General features: G+C 40.8%; 1 protein-coding gene across 1 annotated transcript in view; it reads right to left on the reverse strand.

The window, feature by feature from the left end:
* The window catches only part of LOC108532678 (bifunctional methylenetetrahydrofolate dehydrogenase/cyclohydrolase, mitochondrial-like), a 25799-nt gene that overhangs the window by 5336 nt on the left and 12446 nt on the right, over window positions 1–8017 (reverse strand).

The following is an 8017-nucleotide window of genomic DNA, read 5'->3' on the forward strand; positions in this document are numbered from 1 at the left end:
CACTGGGTTAGCCAGGATGGTCTCGATCTCCTGACCTCGTGATCCGCCCGCCTCGGCCTCCCAAAGTGCTGGGATTACAAGCGTGAGCCACTGCGCCCGGCCATTATAAATAAGATTTTATAAAAATTGACAAATAGACTAGAATTGTCTTTGCAAAAGTGAGATTTTTAACAATGAGGTTTCTGGTTTCTTGAGAAAATACAAACTCCCTAACACAGACTCATTTGCAATGAGAATGTCCATGAAACTCTCAGAAAGTAAGATGGAGCAGTGCAAATATCTGTAACAAGCAATAATGCCACAATGCAGAAAAAACAGAATTAATGTCATTCTGATTCAAAGCTTTTAAGCTTGGAAATCCATCTGACAGAAAGGATAAGAACTCAAGTTTATTTCAGTTGAAGCAAAACAGGAAGAACAATAAGTAGCTAATCCTGATAATGGGAAAAGAGGGGAAAAGATTAGCTGAGCAATTAATGTTTCCTAATTGAATGAATTGGTGAAGTCTCTGGGATTCGGGTTAAATGTTGGGGCAAATTGGGTGAGGATGGGGTGGTTAAATTCACCTGTCTGATTTTTGTTTATGAGATCTAACTGGAAAGATAGAGAAACTTCTGAGGCATTCATTTACTGGAGACTCTGCTCTGATTTATTTAGCAGGAAATATAATATTCACAATGAAACCTAAACAAAAGCAGTTGTGGAGCTGTTGGAAGGTAGGCTTCTGAGAGCAGGAATAGGAACACACCCAAGCATCAGGTCAGAAAGTTCTGGCTCCATGTCAGTGCCACCATTTACCAGCTGTGGGATTCAATGTAGGAGAGTCTCAGGGGCGGCAGTGTTGCTGAAGCATTCTGGAGTTTCATTTGCACAGCAAGCACACTCTTTCCTTAGGTTGTCTAGCTACGGTGGTAGCTTGGAGGACTTGAAGATGGGGGGTTGGGAAGAGTAGGGAGGACCTGATCTCCCCATGCCTACCCCTGGCATTGCCTCAAGACCTTGAGCAAGATGCTCAATTCTCTGAGCCTAAATCTCCCATTTGCACAACGGGAATAATAATATCCCCTTACAAATCTGTTACATATAGTAAATGAGGTTAATTAATATGAAGTACTGCCTCCCAAATGCTCCATAAATGTATGTTAAATGTAAAAGATATCAAAGGGGAAATACTAAAGTAGGAAATTTGTTTAAAAGCAGATTGTTTCTGTTAAAAAATTCTCAATTCTGCCCTGTTCCTAGATGAGTTTTGATATCTATTTTCAGATATAGTTAGCTTTCCATATCTTCCGCATCCTTTGATTCAATCAACCTCAGATCAAAATATTTGAAAAAAATTAAAATAATAATAGAACAATAAAAGAATATAAAATTTAAAATACAGCCTAATAACTATTTATACAGCATTTATATTGTATTAGGTATTATAAGTAATTTAGAGATGCTTTAAAGTATACTGAATGTGGCTGAGGCAGGAGAATTGCTTGAACCTGGGAGGCGGAGGTTGCAGTGAGCCGAGATCAAGCCACTGCACTCCAGCTTGGGTGACAGAGCAAGACTCCGTCTCAAAAAAAAAAAAAAAAAAAAAGGAGAACTAAAATGACAGCACAAGGAAACGTGAAGCTGTAAGGTAGCTCAGTGCTCAGAAGTTACTACCTCAAAGTGAAGGAAAATTGTGAAAACCGTCACAAGTCTTAGAACTCATGCCCTACTTCCACCCCAGGTTGACTATCTCACCTGCCAGGAAAAGATTCCACTCCTAATGTTGAACCAAGCATTTTGTTAGCCTGACTCTATTTGTTCTTAGATAGATATGAAGACACTTTTTATCTGAGAGCACATTAACTACTTACAGAAGAATGAATGAATGGAGCTCCCAGAGATTGTCCCTTAGAGCTCTGCATTTGCTCACTCATTAATTGAAGAAAATTGGTGGGTGCGTGTGCTGTGCTAAGACTGTGGACTGTGGCTAGAATGTGATGAGAAATGAGTGAGACCCCAGGAGAGAGAGTTTGGCATAAAATAGTCATCCAATTATAAACCTCTGAATCATACAAAGTACTGTATTACATTCTAGGCACTATAAAATGAGCATAATTATACAAAGGGGAAAACCATGTAGAATGTAACTTTAATACATCATACACTCTACCTGAACTGAATTTGCTATCATTAACAGTTTCACTTGACTTTCTTAGAATTTAAATGGGCTTTTGAAAACATGATTTGGATATCCAGGTCCATTTAGAGAAAATGGCTAAGGGAGTCTGAATTCATGAATCCTTTTTCTCTTAAATATTCCTTGGGGTAAGAAGACGCATTCAAAATAATTCTCTTGATCTTAGAGTTTTGTTCTAAAGAGCAGGTTCTTTAATTTTTTTGTTTGTTTATGACACTGAGATTGGCATTTTTACCAACAAACAAACATGTTTAGAGTAACAGTCGGTCCGCGAGGCTCCTTTTCATCTCTTCTTACCTCCTAAATAGAGTCTGAAGTCTGGGCTATGTGGGTTGGTATCAGTTCAAAGCAATTGTTTCCCTCAAAAAACTATTTGCCAAATGGATAAACCAACTGTGGTACTTCCATACCATGGAATGCTGCACAGCAATAAGAAAGAACCAAAGTGTTATGCTAAGTGAGAGAAGACAGTCTCGAAAGGTCACATACTGTATGGTTCCATTTATATGATAATCTCAGAAAGACAGAACTCTAGGGTCAGAGGACAAATCAATGATTGCCAAGAGTCATGGTAGGGAAGAGAGGTGACTATAATTAAGGCTGTAAACGGTAAGTATGAGGGAGATTTGGGGAGTGATGGAACTGTTCTGATTATAATGATAGTTACATGAATCTGTACATGTGTTCAAAATCATAGAACTGTACACTAAAAGAAAAAAGTTCCATTTTACATTATAATTTTTAAAATCAAAGCAAAGCCAAAACAAATTTGTAAGGAAAACAAGATGTTTTCCATTGTTTGCAATATCTAACAGAACATATAAGCGTAAATGAAATCAGTGCAGTATGGGAGGAAGGAATGGAAAGACAGAATCTTAGATTGTTGGATGTTCATAGATTATTAATCCAGGGTTAGCAAACGTGCTTGTGGCAGATTATATTTCTGAAGATAGCTGCAATGATATGTGCCATTCAACACGTTCCTCTAGATAAGTCCGTCAGGCTAGGGAACATGGTGAAACCCCATCACTACAAAAATACAAAAAAAATTAGCTGTATGTGGTGGCACACACCTGTAATCCCAGCTACTGAGGAGGCTCGAGAATCACCTGAGGTTGCAATGAGCCGAGATTGCGCCACTGCACTCCAGCCTCGGTGATGGAGCCAGACCCTGTCTAAAAAAAAAAAAAGGTCTATGTCCCTATCACATGAATTTGTGACTGCCTAGACCAAGTGAGGATGGTGGAAGCGACACTATGGGATTGCTGAGGCTAAGTCATAAAAACGCTATGCACTTCCTCCTTGTTCTCTTGGAACACTTGCTCTTAGAACCCAGCCACTCTAATGTGAGGAATTCCATGTAGGCCGTGGAAAGGCCTACGTGAAAAGGAACTGAAGTTTCTGCCTACACACCTGGCTGATCTTCCAGCCAGCAGCCAGCACCAACTTGCCAGCCACGTGAGAGAGCCGTCTGAATAAGAGTCAAACTACCTGAGGCTGCATGGAACAGAGAACATGTCTGCCAAGCCCTGCCCACATTGGAAATTCATGAGCAAATTAAATAATTGTTGCTGTCCTAATCCACTAAGTTTGGTGACTTGTATAGAGCAATAGATAACTAATATGTCATCTCATTTTAAAACTCATGTTTTTACTCACTTAACAGAAACAGATCAGAGTTCCTTTTGAAAATGTGGTGTTCAGAAGAGTTCTTGGGATGGAATGAAGCTTAGAGGGCAAGAGTCCATGATTGATTAGTGAAGTCATCCCCGGACATAGTCTGAGATATGGCACCGATGTTGTCTATTTGTCAATTGTATTAGAATTCAGCACCTTCATTTTATATAATAAAGACAGAATGCAGGCAGGGTAAGATCTGCTTAAGATCACATAGATATTTAGTACCAGAGCCAAAAGCTGTAAATCAAGTCTTCTGATGTGCAGTTTCGTGTTTTTTCACTTTGCCATGTCCCTTTCCAGGGACCTGAATTCTCTGATTTCCCTGAATTTCCTGATTCCAGGGACCTGAATGACAGGACACAGAGCAGCAGATATATGCCTGCATACTTCTACTTCCCTCTCCCATGCCTGTGACAGACATCATCGACACTCTCCTAAGGTCACTGGGATGCACTTGGATGACAGATTCCAAATTGCCATGGTTGATGAGAACCTGAGTGGAAATATACAAAAGCTATAACTGATTTGTATCCCGAGTGTCAGAGGAGTACAGCAAAGGTGACTCAAAGTACAAACTGTACTTTGGTATGGAAAATGCATTGTGTGTGAGCAAGAGGGAAGGCTTTAGGCATGCTACTCTGTATCAAGAATGCCTGTCTGAAACCACACAGACTGACTGACTTCGCATAGAATCTACTAGGGAATTGCTTCTCATGTCCTTGGGGAACTGTGCTGTAGATCCTGTTAGATAATTTCCATTTAATATTTTATTACTTATTTTGTTGTAGGTGAAAGAAAATCTGTTACTGTAGTTATGATGTTGTATGTATATAATTTGGCCTCATTTCAAACACAATAGAATTGGAATGCATACAACACATACAGGGCGGTGCTGAAATATTGGACACTTTAGTGGCTCTGGTCTTCACGGTGTTCTTGGCATCGTCTGAGAGCAAGGTAGGCTCAGAAAAAAAAAATAGACCATTTCTAGGGTAAAACTTAAAAGCAGGATATGCAAACCTATGGCACTATGGATTACAGCGTAACTCACTGAGTACAGCATTCAGACTCACCCAATGTAGGACCCAGAGCAGAGCTTCTCTGAACTTGATCACAGTGAAGCAAAACACCCTGCAAAAGCAACTGTAACTAAACTCCTAGAAAAACAATGATCACTTTCTCCCCTCCTATGATTCTGACTAGTGTGTGGGATGGGGTGAGGTGGGGTTATTTGCATAAAACAAGTAGCCAAGTGCATCCATTCATTTATTTGTTTGTGGAGTACCTAGTAAGTGCAAGGTGCTCTGTTAAACACTATGGGGGAACACAAAGATGAAACGGACAAGGATTTTGTCTTCAAAGGTTCTCTAGCAGGGACCTCACCATGCTCTCTTAATAGAGTAGGATTTGAGAACATGGGCCTAATGAGTCAGAAATCTAATTATCAACCGGTGGCACCCCAACAAAAGATCATGGGGCTTAATCCTTAGAAATAGGATACATCTCTACAATTGTCTACACAAACCAGCAGGCATCAGAAATGTTAACAGCATGCCCCTTCACCTTTCTCTCTTCCCTTTCTCTCTCTTCCATTATTCATGGATTTCATTATCATTGGAAAAATTATGAATTGCTGGATCACTTAGATGCATTACTATCCTCTTATGAAACTATTCCTGATGATGAAATTCTTTTAATCAGCTCCACTTTCAGATTTTCAGTATAGGCTTGTCCTTTAACAGGTAAGTTTTTTTTTTTTTTTTTTTTTTTCAGAAAAATATGCAGCAGGTGTGACAAAACAGAAATACAATATTCTTGGAAGTAGATTTGTTTGGATAATAATTAAACTTTCCTTTTTCTGTTCTTGGACTTTCTTCTTCTAGTAATTTCTTTGTCTACATTAAATTTTCAAGAAGGTTGACATTATCATTCTTTTAAACTCTCCAAAAGACAGTCAAATTCTTGTTACATCTTTTCAGGTTTTTTATGTTTAGGAGCTGTTCATTTATATTTCCCCTAATCTTTTCTGGAATAGACTATCTCATTGCTTCCCACTGGGTTTTTACTAAATACCGCAACTTGTTTTTCAACAAATAATCTTAACCCAACAACCACCTCTCAAAGCTTTATAACATCTGGTAAATGCTAGTGCACAGGAACAAGGCAGAAAAGACTCTAAAGAAAGAATATGGGGCCGGGATCGGTGGCTCATGCCTGTAATCCCAACAGTTTGGGAGGCCGAAGCGGGCAGATCACCTGAGGTCAGCAGATTGAGACCAGCCTGGTCAACATGGTGAAACCCCGTCTCTACTAAAAATACAAAAAATCAGCCGGGTGTGGTGGCTTGTGCCTGTAATCCCAGTTACTTGGGAGGCTGAGACACAGGAATCGCTTGAATCCGGGAGGTGGAAGTTGCAGTGAGCTGACATCACACCACTGCACTCCAGCCTGGGTGACAGAGTGACTCTGTCTCAAAAGAAAGAAACTGCACTCCAGTCTGGGTGACAGAGTGACTCTGTCTCGACAGAGAGACACAGAGAGAGAGAGATGGAGGGAGGGAGGGAGGGAGTGGAGGAGAGAGAGAGAGAGAGAGACAGAAAGAAAGAAAGAGGGTTTTGGAGTTGATCCAATCTGATGTCATGCAAGGCTCTGCCAGTACCTTGGTGACTCTGATAAATTAATCTTACCAGGGCATCAGTTTGCTTATCTGTAAAATGGGGATAAAACTCACACTTCAAGGTAATTATGAGGATTAAGTACAGTATAAGAAAGCAGAGAGCATGGTCCATAATAGGCACTCTTTTAACAATTTCCCTTTGCTTCCTCCTAGAAACGACAATGATAAAGCTCAGGATTTAATCATTAAAACATAAATAGTTACAGATGCAAAACACTCATGTCCCAACTAGCTCTTCTGACACTTTGATATGCAGAATATTTGGCATTTTTCCTCTTTCTTCTTAATGGAAAAGTACTCCTAATATTAGTAAAAATGAAAATTTTTGGGGAAAAAATTATCCACAGTTTCTTTATCTCCGGATAAAGAAAATAGAAACAGCTGTTTCTATTTTTGTCATGGCCTGGCTTTTATACAAACCGGTCACATTTTCTCCACAGTCACAAACAGGGTGTGCTTATCATGGCATCACCTCTTTCAAGGGACTAATAGATTTATTCCAGGTGACATTGGGAAGCAGCTAGAAAAGGAGGATTGGAAGGCTGCGGGGGTGTTAAAGTTATCTCATGATACTGTTCGAACCTTTCTCCGGCACAGAAACTCCACAAAGAACTCCTCTGCAGTTTTCGCTACCCAGGGCTGTTTCTTTAAATTGTTTGACGTCAGAGAAGGAATGCTATAGCAACAGTCTGTCAAACTGGAATTAACTCCGAAGAAAAATGGGGGTGGGGAGAGGAAAAATGCTCCCAGGCGGTACTTACTTTAGAGGAAGCAAATTGGATAGATGCATTTATTTTATGACATTTTAAACATAAAACACCCAGATAAATGTGAGAAAGAAAAAAAAAAACTCGATTGAGATGCATGTGGTGTTTAACTCATGCAGAGAAGAGTGACTTGGCAGGGATATCTGGAAGGCCTTCCAGTTTTATCAACGACAATAGGAACAATAACTTCCAAGTATTTGGAGGCAGGCTTCGTGCAAACATTACTTCATTTGATATGCTTAGCACCTTTATGAGGCAGGTATCGCTATCCTTATTTTGGCGATGACGAAACTTAAGCCCGAGACGGTACACGGTCCTACAACTAGTGATGGTAGAGCGGGGACTGCAACGCAAGGTTGTGCGACTCTGGGCTTCAGTTTACTTTCTGACATTTAGAATTCCAGAATGGGAAACCTAAATGGGATCTTTGGGGTCTTCTAGCTCTGCCCTTCGATCCTGCTCACGAGCAAACTGGCGCCTGTCAGAACCGGAAAGGAAACGCCACGGCCACTTAGACGGGCGCTACTTAGCAGCGTGCCCCAGCGCCGCACCAACAAGAAAACGAAACTGCCCGGGAAGGAATGTTTTTCTTCTCCTTCGGGCAGGAAACGAGAGAGAAAATAGGAAGCAGAAGCTGCGCGCGGCTCCCGCTCCAGTCGCCCCCCGCCCGGGCTGCGCGCGCTCCGAGGGTCTGCGCGCCCCCGGCACGTCCCC

The sequence above is a fragment of the Rhinopithecus bieti genome, unplaced genomic scaffold (assembly GCF_001698545.2).
Source record: "Rhinopithecus bieti isolate Rb0 unplaced genomic scaffold, ASM169854v2 scaffold_76, whole genome shotgun sequence".
Lineage (NCBI taxonomy): Eukaryota > Metazoa > Chordata > Mammalia > Primates > Cercopithecidae > Rhinopithecus > Rhinopithecus bieti.